The following is a 19,081-nucleotide window of genomic DNA, read 5'->3' as shown; positions in this document are numbered from 1 at the left end:
ACTCCTTCATCTGTAACGTATTTTTTTGTCATCTCTTTTTTTTTGATGGGTGCGGCTGTGTTCCTGTCTTGTTGGTTGTTTGGCCTGAGGCATCCAGCACTGAAGTGTGCAGGCAGTTGGGTGCAGCTGGGCCTTGGTGCTGAGATGACCTCTGGGAGAACTCACACTGATAAATATTCCCTGGGGTCTGAGGTTATTTGTTAGTCCAGCAGTTTGGACTTGGCACTCCCACCACAGGAGCTCAGGCCCAGCCTGGGAACTAAGACCCTGCAAGCCATGTGGTACAGCACAAAAAAAGAGCATAACAAATAAAAAAATAAAATTAGAAAAAGAAAATATTAGAAAAACTCAAAATAAAAATGAAACAACAACAAAGCCAAACAGAACCACAACAGCAAAAAAAAAAAAGAAAGCCAGAAAAGGCCTTGGTGGAGCAGTGGGGGTGGGGGGGGCCTTAGGTTCAGGATCCACATGGCCAGAGGGTGCCCCCAAGGGCAGAGGTTCAGGCCTGGGACCCCCAGCAGGCTCACCAGGGCCTAAGCAGGCAGGGGAGACGCTGGCCACATTCCCCTCTGATCTCCCACCAATCCCAGGAAGGTCTCTCCCCATCCCTGTTGATCCCCCCACTGTGAGTGGGCCCCTCCGAGCATGGGAACCCCTCCCTTCCCCAAGCTACCCCTCAGGGGTGCTGGTCCCATCCCACCTCCTCTCCACCACATCCTACCCAAAGGCTGTGGGACTGTATATTTCTTGCTTCTGGTGTCTGCCCTCTGGTGGGAGAGGCTGGTCTAGAGGCTTGTGCAGGCTTCCTGGTGCGAGGGGCTGGTGCCTGCCCACTGGTGGGTGGAGTTGGGTCTTGGCCCTCTGTTGGGCAGGGCCATTGCAGGAGCATGTCTAGAGGTGTCTGTGAGCTCAGGAAGTCTTTAGGGAGCCTGTCTGTTGATAGGTAGGACTTGTTCCCATCCTGTTGTTTGTTTGGCCTGAGGCGTCCCAACACTGGAGCCTACAGGCTGTTGAGTGGATCCAGGTCTTGGTGCTAATGTCCCAAGCAAGATGTCTGTCAGCCTTCAGATGAGTACTTGCAGATATGTTCACCACCAACTTTTATGTCCCGAGAGAGCAACAGCCACCTCCCACCTTCCCAGGAGACCCTCCAAGACCAGCAAGTAGATCTGGCCCAGGCTCCTATGAAGTCACTGCTCTTGCCCTGGGTCACGGTGTGCACAAGACTTTGAGTGCATCCTCCAAGAGTGGAGTCTCTGTTTCCCCCAGTCCTGTGGAGCTCCTGTGATCAAGGCCCACTGGCCTTCAAAGCCAAACGCTCTAACATGGGGCTTAGAACTCTCACATGGGAGAACTTCTGCAATATAATTATTCTCCAGTTTGTGGGTCACCCACCCAGAGGGTGTGGGATTTTATTATATCGTGAGTGCACCCCTCCTACCATCTCATTGTGGTTTCTTCTTTGTCTTTGGATGTAGATTATCTTTTTTGGTAGGTTCCAGTATTTTTTATTGATGGTTGTTCAGCAGTTAGTTGTGATTTTGGTGTTCTTGTGGGAGGAGGTGAGCTCAAGGTCTTCTATTGCACCATCTTGTCTTCTCCCTTTGACTATCCAATTCTAATCTCCAACCAAGATGGGCTCAAACCCACCTTTTTAATGTGAAATTATTCTGGCAAGTTATTCTGGCTAAAGTTTTCGTATAGCAGGGCTACAGTTAGCCAAGAACATAAGACTTTTCAAATATGACCTTGAATATGACTGATTATAAAATATTATATGAAAGAAACCCTTGTAAATCATAACTTTGACTTGTCCTGTCTTTTGAGAAAATGAGAAAACGCCTTTTTTCATTGTAAAGTTATGTAAATCTCTGAAAATAACCACCTTGTGGAATTAAGTGTCTTAGGTCAAATTCCCTTGAAGCATACTCTGTGACAGGGATTTAAATATGCATGATAAATTGAGGGAGTGCTCTTGAGGAAATGTCCTATAAGGGAGGGAGTGAAGCATAAGGGAGGGAGTGAAGCAGGATAGAGAAGGAGTAAGAACTGGGCAAGGATGTGGAATATAAATTGTACCACAAAATTGTATTCCCGAGAGGAAGGGGCTTATCAGCCATCAGCTATGGCCCTTCCTTGGGATGGAGGCTGATACTTAAGAACCCATCAAATGGGAGTCCTTCAAGATGGCAGAGGAGGAAGACGTGGAGATCACCTTCCTCCCCACAAATACATCTACATGTGGAACAACTCCTACAGAACACCTACTGAACTCTGGCAGAAGACCTCAGACTTGCTAAAAGGTAAGAAAATCCCCACGTAAGTGGGTAGGGCAAAGAGAAAGGGAAAAACAGAGACAAAAGAATAGGGATGGGACCAGCACCTCTGGGAGGGAGCTGTGAAGGAGGAAATGTTTCCACAGACTAGGAAGCCCCTTCACTGGCGGAGACAGTGGGTTGGGGCAGGGGGAAGCTTCAGAGAGATGGAGGAGAGTACAGCAACAGGGGTGCAGAGGTCAAAGTGGAGAGGTTCCCACACAGAGGATCAGTGCCAAACAGCACTCACCATCCTGAGAGGCTTGTCTGCTCACCTGCCAGGGCAGGTGGGGAATGGGAGCTGAGGCTCGGGCTTCGGAGGTCAGACCCCTGGAATAGGACTGGGGTTGGCTGCGTGGAGACAGCCTGAAGGGGACTATTGCACCACAACTAGCTGGGAGGGAGTCAGGGAAAAAGTCTACACCTGCCAAAGAGGCAAGGGACCATAGTTTCAGGGTGTGCGAGGAGAGGGGATTCCTTCCCCATGTGCCCACAGAAGGCAGAGCACTGCCTAAGCAAGCTCCAGAGAGGGATGTGAGCTGCAACTATCAGCTTGGATCCCAGAGACAGGCATGAAACGCTAATGCTGCCGCCACCAGGAATCCTGTGTGTAAGCACGGGTCACTACCCACACCCCATCTGGGAGCCTGTGCAACACGCCACTACCAGGGTCCTGAGATCAAAGGACAACATCCCTGGGAGAACACACAGCATGCCTCAGGTTGTTGCAATGTCACACAAGCCTCTGCCACCACAGGCTCACCCCTCATTTCAATTATGGCTACTGTACCCCTCCCTCTCCCCAGCCTGAGAGAGCAAGAGAGCCCTAATCAACCACTGCTTTAACCCTCTCTTGTCTGGGCAGGCAACAGATGCCTGAGGGCGACCTACATGCAGAGGTGGGGCCAAAACCAAAGCTGAACCCCAGGAGCTGTGCGAACAGAGAACAGAAAGGGAAATTTCTCCATGCAGCCTTAGGAGCAGGGGATTAACTCTCCAGAATCAACCTGATGAATGCTGCATCTGTAGAATACCTGAATAGACAACGAATGGTCCCAAAATTGAGGCGGTGGTCTTTGTAGACTTGGGGTTTGCTGTCTGCAACTGATTCATTTCTGATTTTTATGTTTATCTTAGTTTAGTTTTTAGTGCTTTTTCATTGGTGGATTTTTTCATTGGTTTGGTTCTCTTTTTTTTAATTTTATTATTTTTTCTTCCTCCTTTTCATCTGAGCCATGTGGCTAACAGGGTCTTGGTGCTCCGGCCGGGTGTCAGGCCTGAGCCTCCGAGGTGGGAATGCCTAGTCCAGGACACTGGACCACCAGAGACCTCCTGGTCCCAGGTAATATCAATTGGTGAGAGCTCTCCCAGAGATCTCGGTCTCAATGCTAAGACCCAATTCCACTCAATGACTAGCAAGCTCCAGTGCTGGACGCCCCATGCCAAACAACTAGCAAGACAGGAACACAACCCCCACCCATTAAGTTCACAGACATCCCAAAATACACCACCAGACACGGCCCTGTCCACCAGAAAGACAAGATCCAGCCCCACCCACCAGAACACAGGCACCAGTCCCTTCCACCAGGAAGCCTACACAAGCCACTGAAACATCACGCATGGGGGCAGACACCAACGACAAGAACTGCAAACCTGCTGCCTGAGAAAAGGGGACCCGAAACACAGTAAGTTAAACAAAATGAGAAGACAGAGAAATATGCAGCAGATGAAGGAATAAGGTAAAACCCACCAGACCAAACAAATGAAGAGGAAAATAGGCAGTAATGATAGTAAAGATGATCCAACATCTTGGAAATAGAATGGAGAAAATACAAGAAACGTTTAACAAGGACCTAGAAGAACTAAAGAGCAAACAAACAGTGATGAACAACACAATAAGTGAAATTAAAAATTCTCTAGAAGGAATCAATAGCAGAATAAGGATGAGTGACCTGGAAGATAAAAGAGTGGAAATAACTGCCACAGAGCAGACTAAAGAAAAAAGAATGAAGAGAATTGAGAACAGAGACCTCTGTTGTCTCAGAGAACGCTGGGACAACATTAAACACACCAACATTTGAAAAATAGGGGTCCCAGAAGAGAAAAAAAAGGGTCTCAGAAAATATTTGAAGAGATTATAGTTGAAAACTTCCCTAATATGGGAAAGGAAATGGTCAATCAACTCCAGAAAGTTCAGAGAGTCCCATACAGGATAAATCCAAGGCGGAACATGCCAAGACATATATTAATCAAACTATCAAAAATTAAAATTAAATACAAAGAAAGAATAGTAAAAGCAGCAAGGGAAAAGCAACAAATAAAATACAAGGGAATCCCCATAAGGTTAACACCTGATCCTTCAGCAGAAATTCTGCAAGACACAAGGGAGTGGCAGGACATACTTAAAGTGACAAAAGGGAAAAAACTACAACCAAGATTACTCTACCCAGCAAGGATCTCATTCAGATTTGACAGAGAAAGCAAAAGTTAAGAGAATTCAGTACCTCCAAAGCAGCTTTACAACAAATGCTAAAGGAACTTCTCTAGGCAGGAAACACAAGAGAAGGAAAAGACCTACAAAAACAAATCAAAAACAGTTAAGAAAATGATAATAGGAACATTCATATCGATAATCACCTTGAATGTAAATGGATTAAATGCTCCAAAGAAATGACACAGACTGGCTGAGTGGATCCAAAAACAAGAACCATATATCTTCTGTCTACAAGAGACCCACTTCAGACCTAGATACACATACAGACTGAAAGTGAGGGGATGGAAAAAGATATTCCATTGCAAATGGAAATCAAATGCTGAAGTAGCAATTCTCATATCAGAACAAATAGACTTTAAAATAAAGACGGTTACAAGAGACACAGAAGGACACTAAGGATCAAGGGATCAATCCAAGAAGACATGACAATTATAAATATTTATGCACTCAACATAGGAGCACCTCAATACATAAGGCAAATGCTGACAGCCATAAAAGGGGAAATCAACAGTGACACGATAATAGGGGACACTAACACCCACCTTTCACCAAGGGACAGATCATCCAAAATGAAAATCAATAAGGAAACCCAAGCTTTAAATGACATATTAGACATAATGGACTTTATAGGACATTCCATCCAAAAACAGAATACACTTTCTTCTCAAGTGCTCATGGAACATTCTCCAGGAGAGATCATATCTTGGAACACAAATCAAGCCTCGGTAAATTTAAGAAAATTGAAATCAGATCAAGTGTCTTTTCCAACCACAACACTATGAGACTACATATCAATTACAGGAAAGAAACCGTATAACATACAAACACATGGAGGCTAAACAATATACTACTAAATAAACAAGAGATCACAGAAGAACTCAAAGAGGAAATCAAAAATCACCTAGAAACAAATGACAATGAAAACACGATGACCCAAAACTGATGGGATGCAGCAAAAGCAGTTCTAAGAGGGAAGTTTACAGCAATACAATCCTACCTCAAGGAACAAGAAAAATCTCAAACCTAACATTACGCCTAAAGCAGTTAGAGAAAGAAGAACAAAAAAAACCCAAAGTTAGTTAGCAGAAGGAAAGAAATTATAATGATCAGATCAGAAATAAATGAAAAAGAAATGAAAGAAACAATAGCAAAGATCAATTAACACTAAAAGCTGGTTCTTTGACAAGAAAAACAAAATTGATAAACCATTAGCCAGAATCATCAAGAAAAAAAGGGAGAAGACTCAAATCAATAGAACTAGAAATGAAAAAGGAGAAGTAACAACTGACACTGCAGAAATACAAAGGATCTTGAGAGATTACTACAAGCAACTCTATGCCAATAAAATGGACAACTGGAAGAATTGGACAAATTCTTAGAAAAATACAACCTTCCAAGACTGAACCAGGAAGAAATAGAAAATATGAACAGACCAATCACAAGCACTGAAATTGAAACTGTGATTAAAAATCTTCCAACAAACAAAAGCCCAGGACCAGATGGCTTCACAGGCGAATTCTATCAAACATTTAGAGAAGAGCAAACACCTATCCTTCTCAGACTCTTCCAAAATATAGCAGAGGTAGAAACACTCCCAAACTCATTCTAAAAGGCCACCAGCACCCTGATATCAAAACCACACAAAGATGTCACAAGGAGAGAAAACTACAGGCCCATATCACTGATGAACATAGATGCAAAAATCCTCAACAAAATACTAGCAAACAGAATCCAACAGCATATTAAAAGGATCATACACCATGATCAAGTGGGGTTTATCCTAGGAATGCAAAGATTCTTCAATATATGCAAATCAATCAATGTGATACACCATATTAACAACTTGAAGGAGAAAAACTATATGATCATCTCAATAGATGAAGAAAAAGCTTTCAACACAATTCAACACCCATTTATGATAAAAACTCTCCAGAAAGTAGGCATAGAGGGAACCTACCTCAACATAATAAAGGCCATATATGACAAACCCACAGCCAACATTGTTCTCAATGGTGAAAAACTGAAACCATTTCCTCAAAAATCAGGAACAAGCAAGGATGCCCACTCTCACCACTATTATTCAACATAGTTTTGGAAGTCTTGCCACGGCAATCAGAGAAGGAAAAGAAATAAAAGGAATCCAAATCGGAAAAGAAGAAGGAAAACTGTCACTGTTTGCGGATGACATGATACTATACATAGACAATCCTAAAGATGCTAACAGAAAACTACTAGAGCTCATCAATGAATTTGGTAAAGTAGCAGGATACAAAATTAATGCACAGAAATCTCTGGCATTCCTATACGCTAATGATGAACAATCTGAAAGAGAAATTCAGGAAACACTCCCATTTTCCATTTCAACAAAAAGAATGAAATACCTAGGAATAAGCCTACCTAAGGAGACAAAAGACCTGTATGCAAAAAACTATAAGACACTGATGAAAGAAATTAAAGATGATACAAACAGATGGAGAGATATACCATGTTCTTGGATTGAAGAAACAACATTGTGAAAATGACTCTACTACCCAAAGCAATCTACAGAGTCAATGCAATCCTTTTCAAACTACCAAAGGCATTTTTCACAGAACTAGAACAAAAAATTTCACAATTTGTATGGAAACAAAAAAGACCCTGAATAACCAAAGCAATCTTGAGAAGGAAAAACGGAGCTGGAGGAATCAGGCTCCCTGACTTCAGACTATACTACAAAGCTACAGTAATCAAGACAGTATGGTACTGGCACAAAAACAGAAATATAGATCAATGGAACAGCATAGAAAGCCCAGAGATAAACCCACGCACATATATGGTCACCTTATCTTTGATAAAGGAGGCAAGAATATACAATGGAGAAAAGACAGCCTCTTCAATAAGTGTTGCTGGGAAAACTGGACAGCTACATGTAAAAGAATGAAATTATAATACTTCCTAACACCATACATAAAAATAAACTCAATATGGATTAAAGACCTAAATGTAAGGCCAGACACTATAAAACTCTTAGAGGAAAACAAAGGCAGAACACCCTATGACATAAATCACAGCAAAATCCTTTTTGACCCACCTCCTAGAGAAATGGAAATTAAAATAAAAATAAACAAATGGGACCTAATGAAACTTAAAAGCTTTTGCACAGCAATGGAAACCATAAACAAGACGAAAAGACAACCCTCAGAATGGGAGATAATATTTGCAAATGAAGCAACTGACAAAGGATTAACCTCCAAAATATACAAGCAGCTCATGCAGCGCAATACCAAAAATCAAAGAACCCAATCAAAAATGGGCAGAAGAGCTAAATAGACATTTCTCCAAAGAAGATATACAGATTACCAACAAACACATGAAAGGACGCTCAACGTCACTAATCCTTAGAGAAATGCAAGTCATAACCACAACGAGGTACCACCTCACACTGGTCAGAATGGCCATCGTCAAAAAATCTACAAACAATAAATGCTAGAGAGGGTGTGGACAAAAGGGAACCCTCTTGCCCTGTTGATGAGAATGTAAACTGATACAGCGACTATGGAGAACAGTATGGAGGTTCCTTAAAAACTAAAAATATAACTACCCTATGACCCAGCAATCCCACTACTGAGCATATACCCTGAGAAAACTATAATTCAAAAAGAGACATGTACCACAATGTTCATTGCAGTTCTGTTTACAGTAGCCTTGACATGGAAGCAACCTAAGTGTCCTTCAACAGATGAATGGATAAAGAAGATGTGGCACATATATACCACGGAATATTACTCAGCCATAAAAAGAAACGAAACTGAGTTATTTGTAATGAGGTGGATGGACCTAGAGTGTGTCATACAGAGTGAAGTAAGTCAGAATGAGAAAGACAAATACCATATGCTACACATATATGGAATCTAAAAAAAAATGGTTCTGATGGACCTAGGGGCAGGACAGGAATAAAGACGCAGACGTATAGATTGGACTTAAGGACACGGGGAGGCTGAAGGGTAAGCTGGGACGAAGTAAGAGAGTGGCATGGACACATATACACTACGAAACGTAAAATAGATAGCTAATGGGAAGCAGCCGCATAGCACAGGGAGATCAGCTCGGTGCTTTCTGTCCACCTAGAGGGGTGGGATAGGGAGGGTGGGAGGGAGGCTCAAGAGGGAGGGGTTATGGGGATATATGTATACATACAGCAGATTCACTTTGTTATACAGCAGAAGCTAACACAACATTGTAAAGCAATTATACTCCAATAAAGATGTTAAAAAAAAAAAGAACCCATGAAATAAAAGCAGTTTCTACAGTGTCAAAGGTCATCAGTGAGCTGTTACAGCCAACATTCACAGCAGCCTGCTAAAAGGACTGGGTAGGGCACCAAAACAACGTCTAACAGAAACCACCCCTTGGATTGCCCAAAGACACTTGTTTCTCACATTTCATTCAGTCTGTCTAGTACCCAATCCCAGCTGCTCCAGGATTCTATGGTCATAATTCCTAGGGAAATTTACAAGAGGGAATTTATGGGTCAAACTGTGGCACTTGGTGTTGCAGTTGGACCCTGATCATAATTGGTATTACTATGTCCATCCTTCACCATCAGTTGTAGACTTCTCTCACTCCTAGCTCTTACTTCTGGTTCGCTATGTGGTTAACCCGATGGCATGACCCAGATGCTCACCACTAAGGGATCTCAGGCCCTTATAAGGTCGTAGTTGTACTTGCCCATCTACAGTTCAGCTGAGCATAGGTATGCCAAGAGATGCCCAAGTGAATTACCTTAATGCCAAACATCTTCTTCCCTGCCCCATTATGTAGCAGCGTCCGCATCCCTACCACTTACAATGATCAGAGACAATTACCCCTGCCAGTGTGGTAACTCCTTTCTGTGCCTACTGGTCTGCTCGCTCAGGGAGCTCAGAGAGATCATGAGACAGCCTTAACTTTAAATTGAGTGAGACTCTGACTGTGTCCTCTGGTGGAAGTATCTCCCCATCTGCGAACTGGGACAATTGGACTGACAGTACAAAGTTGTGAGGATGGGAAGCACAAATTCCCCCATCAGATCTCTGGGAGTAATGAAAAGCAGGCCCCTTTTACTTTTACCCTTTGCTTCCCAGACTCATGTATTCTACCCACTTGGCACTCAGTACCACATAATAGTCACCCCCCACTTGAGCCTCAACATTCTGAAAGCCAATGGAATTTAGATGTAGTGCTGGGAAGATTGGGAGGATGAGTGTCTTAGACTGCTCCCTCTGAAACAGAGCCTGAGTAAAGGGTCTGAATGTAAGAGGCTTACTTGGGTGATGATTACAGGAAGCCCTCACAGAGGAGTGCGGAAATAAAACAGGGAAGAAAAGGAAAACAATACACATGCATTAATGAACAAGTTACTGCCCTTGGCAACTTTGAATCAATCCCAATAGCAACCTTTGGAGAGACTGTGGAATACACCTCAGAGTTTTCCTCCTGAGGGGCTAGGAAGCTAGAGTATTTATTCTCCAATTCCCATCCATAATTGGCTGAGGACTACTCTTCATTTTGCCCTCCGTGTGGGTTAGAGAGAGCCCTCAGATGCAGAGTTATAGAAGTTAGCAGTAAGACACTGCTGGTGAGTATGGGAATGGTGAATACCAAGGGCATATGGTAAAGACACCAACAGAATTTATTGCAGGTAGGTTTCCGCCACGCAATGAAACAGGGGCTTTTAAGAGATGTTTAGCCTGAGTTACTTAAGGGGAAAGAAAGTGGCCTTTCTTATATACTGGATTTTGTGAATGAACATTTACACACATTACGATTGCATTCATAATTCACTTTGATATAAGAAAACCAGTTCAGAAGGTTGCTATGTATACCACCAGCACCATGAGGAGAACAACTGGACTGCAGCTGAGAATTTGCAATATGGCTCCTAGTGGGCCTCATTTTCTCCCTTGGTAAAAAGGCAAGCACCTAATTCCAAGGAGTTTCGCTTCTGTGAAAAGCATTAAAGTTCTGGGGTAAGAGGAACTATAAAATGATACCATAAAAGTGACACATCTCAATTTACTGGAAAAGAAGTACAAATGGCACATATCAGAACTGCATTAGCCAAGACCCTATAATTACAGATATTTAATAAAATTAATTTAATAGCCAGTAATCCAAAATTTTAAAAGCACACGTGAGAATCAAATAAAATAGAATTAGAGTGGAGTGCATTTTAGACTTTTAAGGAAATTATGGACTAATGATTTCTGCAGCAATCTTATGACTAAACTACCCCAGACCTCATAAATACTCTGAACTGAGTCTGAAACTCTACAGCAAACCAGATACAGAATCTTCCATGTTTAAGGGTACAACAGTAACTTTAATTTACTTACTTGAGAGGAACAAACACAAAGAGCTTCAACAAAGACAATAGTGTGGTGGAGTAGAATGAGTATAAGGCTTTATAGTCAGAAGATCTGGGTTTTGGTCATATCTTCAGGAATTACATGACTAGGAAAACCTGAGGAAGTTTCTAAGCTTCACTGAGCCTATTTCCTGAAAGTAATAACCATGATACCTTTCTATACACAGTATTGCAGAGTTATATTAACTGAGATAATATATATAAAAGTACTTTGTAAGCCACGTATGTTCAACGTGATTAACATCTTAGTTTATATTACAATGAGAAAAGTGCAGGGCAATTAACCAGATCCAACAAATAAAAATCCCATTCCATGCAATTAGAAAGCAAAGATGGATGCTATGCAGTAAAGGTAATTTAGTGTAGACTACCGGAAAAAGGAAATTTTGTTGAAGTCACTGTGGTAGTGACTTCTATTCCTTACATTTATCTGGTCCTCTCTTCTCCTGGACATATGAGGATGTACTTTCCCCTGCCCCTTTGGAACTGGACAGAGCTACGTGACTAGTTCTAGGATAACAGTCTGTTAGCAGAAGTGATGGCTGACCCTATTGAGCTAAAGCTTTAACTGCCAATGCAAAACCCTCCAGCACTCTCTTTCCCTACCAAGGGGACTGAGGAGGTCTCAGTTGAGATAGTGGAACCAAAAGATCCAAGCCACCTGGAAAATGAGTTGCCAATTGGAGGACCGTTGCCCTGGAGGTTCACCTGGACCCACAATAGGCTTTGCATGAGCAGGAAATAAACCTCTGTGACACTTTGAGTTTTTGTTTATTGATTTTTGTTGCTGCAGCATAATTCAGCCTATCCTGACTAGAATAATCACTGAGATCTTTATCAGGGGCTTCTGTGTGTCTACATATGACACAACCACACAGCTCTGAAGATGTTGAACTTTAGGCATCTGAATCTATATATGAATACAATGATATATGCTATTAATCAAGAAAGGAAAGTTTTTGTATCAATATTATTCAAACCCTTCAATTCACTAACTTGAATTAGGCTGCATCTTCACAATGCTAGAAAAATTGGTTGGTTTAGTAAATTCAGAAGAAAAAAAAAGTTCCTTTCCCTGGACAGGAAATAAAAGCACTATCTAAACTTCCACAGACATGTTTACAGAGTCAGTACTGAATTTTTCCACTATCCCAAATTTATTTTATATTATTTATTAAATATGTAGTATAATGCACCTGGCTAATTGCAATATGGTTTCCAAGACAAGAGGATGGAGATGATTTTGTTATTATTTATTTATGATCTCACATTCTTCTAAAAGGATTTGGGATACAAATGATGAATCATTCTCCAATTTCCTTAACTGGTCTTATTCCATAGCAAATCACATTACAATGAACCAATCACAAAAGACCTGGAATTAAATATAATGGCATTGGATATGTCCATTTATAAATATTGTAAAATATGGATTATAAATCAGTAAAATGAGCACCCAGAAAGATGTCTCTACCGTTACCACAAAATCTCCATGACTTTGGGCAAATTATTTATGTTCTGTTACCACTTCTATATCTATAAAATTGGGAACGTGTTGGTCATTTCAAACATACCATACTGGGAAAGACAGGTAGTGCTGGGGAAGGGGAACTTACATAGAGAATAAGAAAACATTCCAAAGGGCATTCAGCTCATTGGAAAAGAGACTTGCACAGTAAAATCAAAAAGAATATTTCATTTTAAATTGCAGTGCTTTATCAAGTGTATATTTGGTTTTTAATTTCTCTTTTATTTTTAAAGAACTGACTAGGAAAGAATAACTGTCATTTAGAGAGGAGAGGGGTCATGGGGTAGGTTTCTGAAAGGGACGCTTTGTTTCCTACATGGCTTTGGATCTGCTCTTTTAAATACAAATCAGTGTCCCTATCCTTTGAGATATGTGGTTTGGTGGTTTGGAGTTTTGTTTCTGATTCCCATTTATACTAAAGACTAATGTAGTGGTAAGTGTGGTACCTGGGCCAGTAGTAGCAACAGCATCTGGGGACTTTTTAGAAATGTACACTCAGCCCCACAGCATCTATTGAATCAAAAACTTGGGGTGGGGCAAGGCAATCTGCCATAACAAGTCCAGCCTGTGCTTCTGAGGCATGCTGAAGTTTGAGAAACATTGGACAAAAGGGCCTTTCCTTAGAAATCTGCAAAAGACACCCTGATCCATTAAATGTATACTAGCATTCAGAGATCAGATATAAATTGAGCACTTGTAAAACCTTTTCTTACATTGAGAATCTATATTTTCTGATTCTCTTAGATTAAGATCTGACACCCTAAATTTCAAAATGGAGCCAGTTTTTATGTTTAAGTAATAAACCCTTGAAAATATGCAATTTATATTTGAAGTGCTGACACAATCTTAATGATAGCATTGCAAATGGCAACGCTATAATTAAGCTTCGATCTCCTTTGGAAAAGAAAAAGGGAGAGAGAACGTGAAGAAGGAGGTTACTGTTCAATGAACTGCTTTGTCATTTGCTGCAGTGATTCTTAATTGTGTCTCATTACAGCAAGATGATCATTACTCTACTTGTCTGTCTGATTTAGAGACCACTAAAAGTGTCTTGTAACTTGCAGCCGTCTCCTTTGCAACAGTCCTTTGCCTCTCACCCTCATTACTCAGAATCTGTCCAATTATTTGTCATTAAAGTAATAAAAAGGACTGCAGCAGAAAATGTGGGAGGTAACTGTTGGAGGTCTGCCCGGGGAGGAAGAAAAAATGCAAACTGTTTTCAAGGCACTGGGAAGGTGACATCGTTAATTAAGTGTTAGGGAATATGCAAATCAGTCCTACTCTCAAGAGACTGTAATAAAACTGAGAAAACATTATTATCACTGCAAGTAAGAGAAGGCAGTGTTACCCCATCTGGAAGACTGTCATTTTCTGGTGGAGACTCAAGCAAAGAGGGGAGGGGGCCGGGAAGGAGTGAAGAAGGTGGATTGTTCAGGACCATTGAGTGTGCTCAGGCTGTTAAGAGTTCAGAATTAAGGTGTCAACACGGAGGGCCAGTGGATTACAACTTTTAATGAGGGATGTTTGTCTAATCACAGGATTTGCACACCCAATTTCCTCTGCAAAATGACTTACAACTCATCAGCAGGCAGTGTTTTTGTAGGTTAAAGGAAGGGGAGAGGAATTGAGGTGGAGGCTTACAGCTGGCATAGTAGGCATCTTGGGTGTTTTCTAAAGGCGGTACTGAAGCAAATCACTTGAAGGTATGTGGACACTTGTTTACTTATTAAAAATACACTGATCACCAGCAGAAGCCTCTGGGCCTTTGCTCAAGCTGAAACCTCTACCCGGCATGCCTTTTCTCCACTCCTCCTCCATCTTGTTACTCTGGCTAACTCATTTCTTATCTTTTGAAGTTCATAGTGTCAGTTCCTTGTGAAATCTATCCCATTTCCACCCCAGATAAGTACATGCCAAAGCAAGAACAGAGTGCCTGCTATGCCGACACAGCTTCGAGGCAGGTTCTCTTGCTCTCTTATTCTATCCGGCTGGCAGATATTTATATAAAATCTTCTAACACGGAGATACGGGAGTGATAGTTTCCCAGGCAGACTTTCATCTGATCACAAGGAAATGAAAGTCTTTCTCAGCACCCTTTAGGAAAAGTCATCTTGCATCCTGCATTAGTTAGCAACTGCTGCTTAACAAACCATCCCAAAACTTAGATGCTTAATTATTACTCAGGAGTCTATATGTCAGGTGGGCTTACTCATGAGCTTTCACCACCTGGACGTTGGGTAAGAGAGCTGCAGTTGGGTAGGCTGATGCCCTCACCTATTTGGGTGTCTTTTGGCTCTAAGTTGGCCTAGAAAGGCCTTAGTCTGGAAAACTGGGATCTTCTTCATCGGGCTCTCATCCTCCAGTAGGTTAGTGTATACTCGTTTACAGGCTGGTGACAGGGTTCTGAGAGAGAGTGTAAGCATGCAACAGGTTGAGGCATAGGCTTGGAATTGGTACACTCTCACTTTCGTCCATTTTATTAACCAAAGGATCATTGTAGAATCAAAGGGTGGGGAATTCACTTCACCACGTCATGGGAGGAGCTACAGTGTCACACTTCAAAGGGCTTGGCGACAGGCAGGATTGATGAATTGAGGTACTCAATTCTCATTTGTGGCCATGGCCAGAGCTGACTATCTTGTACTGTACAGATCATAGGGGGATCTTATTTATGCCAAGAACACTTCCTCTTAATCAGAATGAATTTCCTTGCTGCGTTAATTTCCTGAGGCTGCTGTAACAAATTACCAGTAACCCAGTGGATTGATTCTCTCACAGTTCTGCAGGCTAGAAGTTCAAAATCTAGCAGGGTCATGCTCCCTCCAGGGTATCTTGGAAAGAATCCTGTCCTTGCCTCTTCTAGCTTCTGGTGGCTCCAGGCATTTCTTAACTTGTGACCACATCACTCCAATCTCTGTGTCCATGGTCACATTGCCTCCTCCCTTTCTGTCTCCTATAAGGACACTTGCCACTGGATCTGCAGCCCAAGCCTATAACCTATGATGATGGCCTCCTCTCAAGATCCTTAACTTAATTTGCAAAGACCACTTTTTCCAAATAAGGTGACATTTACAAGTTCTGAGAGTTAGGACATGGACATATCTTTTTCAGGGCCACCATTCAGTCCACTGCACTTGCCATCACCTTATTACTGTAGCTGACTCAGTTGTGAGACTAGAAATAGCTCTCATCCTCCCTTTATGTAGGTGGGAAAGCAGAAGCCTGGGGAAATGATGAATGGCAAGACTCTGCAAATGATAGTGACTTGGTTGCCCATTCCATGTCCTCTCCCATTCCTGCCCTATTTCAGTCAATGGTTTCAACTGGGAAATTATATGGGGTAACAGGCTTTTAGAGAACTGTATAGCAGTGTCCTGAGAACTGAAAAAGTGTGGGCAGTGAGTTGCTCTGGAATTATTAAACCTGGTCACACATGCGTTAGTCCTCACTAACCCATGTGAATTTCTTTTTAGTTACCTACTATTATAAAACTAATCAACCCCAAACTTAACATCTTAAATAATGTTCTCTCTCATTATAATGGGATTTGACTACACAGGTCTTCTATTTCATTTGGTATCAGCTGGGGCACTAGGATATTGGAAAATCCAAATGGCCTAACTCATGTGGCTAGCAGTTGGTACTGGCCGCTGGCTGGAGCTTAGTTAGGGCTGTGGCTAGGGGCCATGGTTCTCCATTGTGTGGGCCTCTCCTTGTAACTGTTTGGGCTTCATTGCAGCATGCTGACTTGACTCCAAAGAGGATCATCTCAAGAGGAAGGAAGAAGAATCTGACATTTATTTTAAGGCATGGGCTTAGAAATATTAGACTATCAGTTTGACAGAATTCTATTCGTCAAAGTAGTCAAAGACCGACAAATATTTAAAGGAAAGAGAAACAAATTCCAATTCTTGATGGAAGTACCTCACGAACGGGTTACAGAAACTGGAGTGTTGACAACTATCTTCGGAGGCCAGTTACCACAGCCTTCCCTCCTCTATTCCACCAGCAGGGCTACCACTAGGGTTTCACGAGCATGTGCGGCTGAGTGGGTAAGTGAGGGTTGAAATCCTACTCATGCTACACTTGCCAAACCACTTCCCTTGGCTAGAGCAGAGCTGAATCCGCTCATGTGGAAGGGATGCCTTTTCCACTTTTGCCCTATGGAATAATTGTAGCTTTGTCTACCAGCAGACCCATAAGTGGGCACTGTAACTTCCACTGTCATCACTCAACAAAACCAAGATTGCTAGCACAGGGATTTTGTAATAGAGCCAAAAGGATGTTGATCCTTTGAGACTGGCATCTGCTACTTACTAGCTAAGTTGACCTAGACAAGTCACTTAACTCTCTGCAATGGAGTTTCTTCATCTGCAGAATAGAGACAGTAATTTCTGTAATTCTGCCCTTTATTGCTCTCACAGTGTAATAGGGGTCAAGTGATATACATGTAAGACTACTATGGAAAATACAGGCTTCCATGTATATGTGAGTATCTAAAAAGTATGCTCACTCCCACCTACTTTTGCTGATGCCAATCCCCAATCTTTGTTTGGAAACTGCAACACTAAGGGCTATGAAACATTGGCCCAAAGAAATCTGCCTAAAGGAAGTGAGTAAGAATAAGACATCTGATGTGATGACAAGAAGTCCATTTGGAACAGAGATCATCAGATATTATCACTTCTGTACCTCATTTACCAGGTTCTCTCAACTGTGAAGCATGAGGAGCTAAGAAACAGTCCTAGTTTCTACATCATTCTATATTTATTTTCCAAAGCCCCCCAGGGGGAAGAATGTTACCAGACCACTTTAAATGAGTGCAATGCATGTTGAAAACACAAGGCACTAGGTAAACGATAGATAATTACCAAGCACATATTGACATTAGGTAAAACACTCTGGCATTTTTCTGTGCTGTGGTCCATTGAACTATATCGCTGTGATGACCAAATAATGAATTACAGTCCATTTATGAAAGCACTGTGTGTTTAATGCTAACCTTCTCCTACATCTTCCCAGTACCTTGACCATGACAACAATTGTACACACAGGTGGGTCTGAATACATTAGATTGCTCATTTTTATAGTTAATGAAAATTCAGACTGATGTTTTATACCCGTGTTTTCCATGCAAAAAAATAATTCATCTGCAGAGTGGCCTTGTTATACATTTGCGTGGTAGAATGAATACAAGTACCAACAGATAGCTACAGTTACCCTTGGGAAAAAGGGATAGAATTCATCTATTGTCCAGCATCATATTAATGTAGCAAGATAGGGCCTGATATAACATAGTGTTATTAACCTTTATTATTAATAATAAGCTGCCACTTACCATATGCCAAAACCTATGATGAGCGCACGATATATATATTTACTTTTTTAACTCTCACCCTAAACCTTTCAAGGTAGGTATACCTATCCTAGTTTTTTGTTTTTTGTTTTTTTTGCGGTACGCAGGCCTCTCACTGTTGTGGCCTCTCCCGCTGCGGAGCACAGGCTCTGGACGCGCAGGCTCAGCGGCCATGGCTCACGTATCCAGCCGCTCCGCAGCATGTGGGATCCTCCCGGACCGGGGCACGAACCCGTGTCCCCTGCATTGGCAGGCAGACTCTCAACCACTGCGCCACCAGGGAAACCCATATCCTAGTTTTATAGATGAAGAATTTGAGGCTAGAGAGGTCACCTAGCCTGTCCAATGTCACTCAGATAAAGTACTGGAACTGGGTTTCAAATCCAGGTCTAACTACCTTCAAATCCCATTCTTTTATATAGCCCATATATGGTACTGGCTTCTAGAAAATAATGTTTGTTTTTCTGGTAAGCTTCTTATGGATTTGAAAACTTCATAGCTTTTGGACCAAAGGAAGTAATGAATCCCCTTCAGTCCTATCACTCCACACCCCATTTCTAGAGAAGTTCTGGATTTTACCTCTCATCTGAATTTCAGTAAATTAGGCTATGTGACTTAGACTTTACAAACTCAAAGTGTCGAACATTCTTCAGAGAAGTAGAGGATGTCTCACATGTGCCAGCCCATTTGAGTAGCCTTTGTTTAGTATCCTCAAGCCCACTTTGGGACCAGACTCAGTCATGCATAATATCCCAGAACAAACAAACCCAACTCCAAAAGCTTTGGCAAATTTAATGCTAATTTTACTACATTTTTTATGGTAATGGAGAATTAACATCACACATCAGATTGGCCATAACCTAAAAGAACAATTTTATTAGACATCTTTGTTTCCCCAGAGTTTCCTCCCCTTTATCATCCAGTTTATGACTACCTTCTCCCTTTTTCTTTACAATCTCCTCAAATGCCCTTTATCAATTTAGTGCTTCCTTCAGTTTGA

Source organism: Lagenorhynchus albirostris, chromosome 7 (assembly GCF_949774975.1).
Source record: "Lagenorhynchus albirostris chromosome 7, mLagAlb1.1, whole genome shotgun sequence".
NCBI lineage: Eukaryota > Metazoa > Chordata > Mammalia > Artiodactyla > Delphinidae > Lagenorhynchus > Lagenorhynchus albirostris.
Note: the sequence above shows the minus strand (reverse complement) of the source record.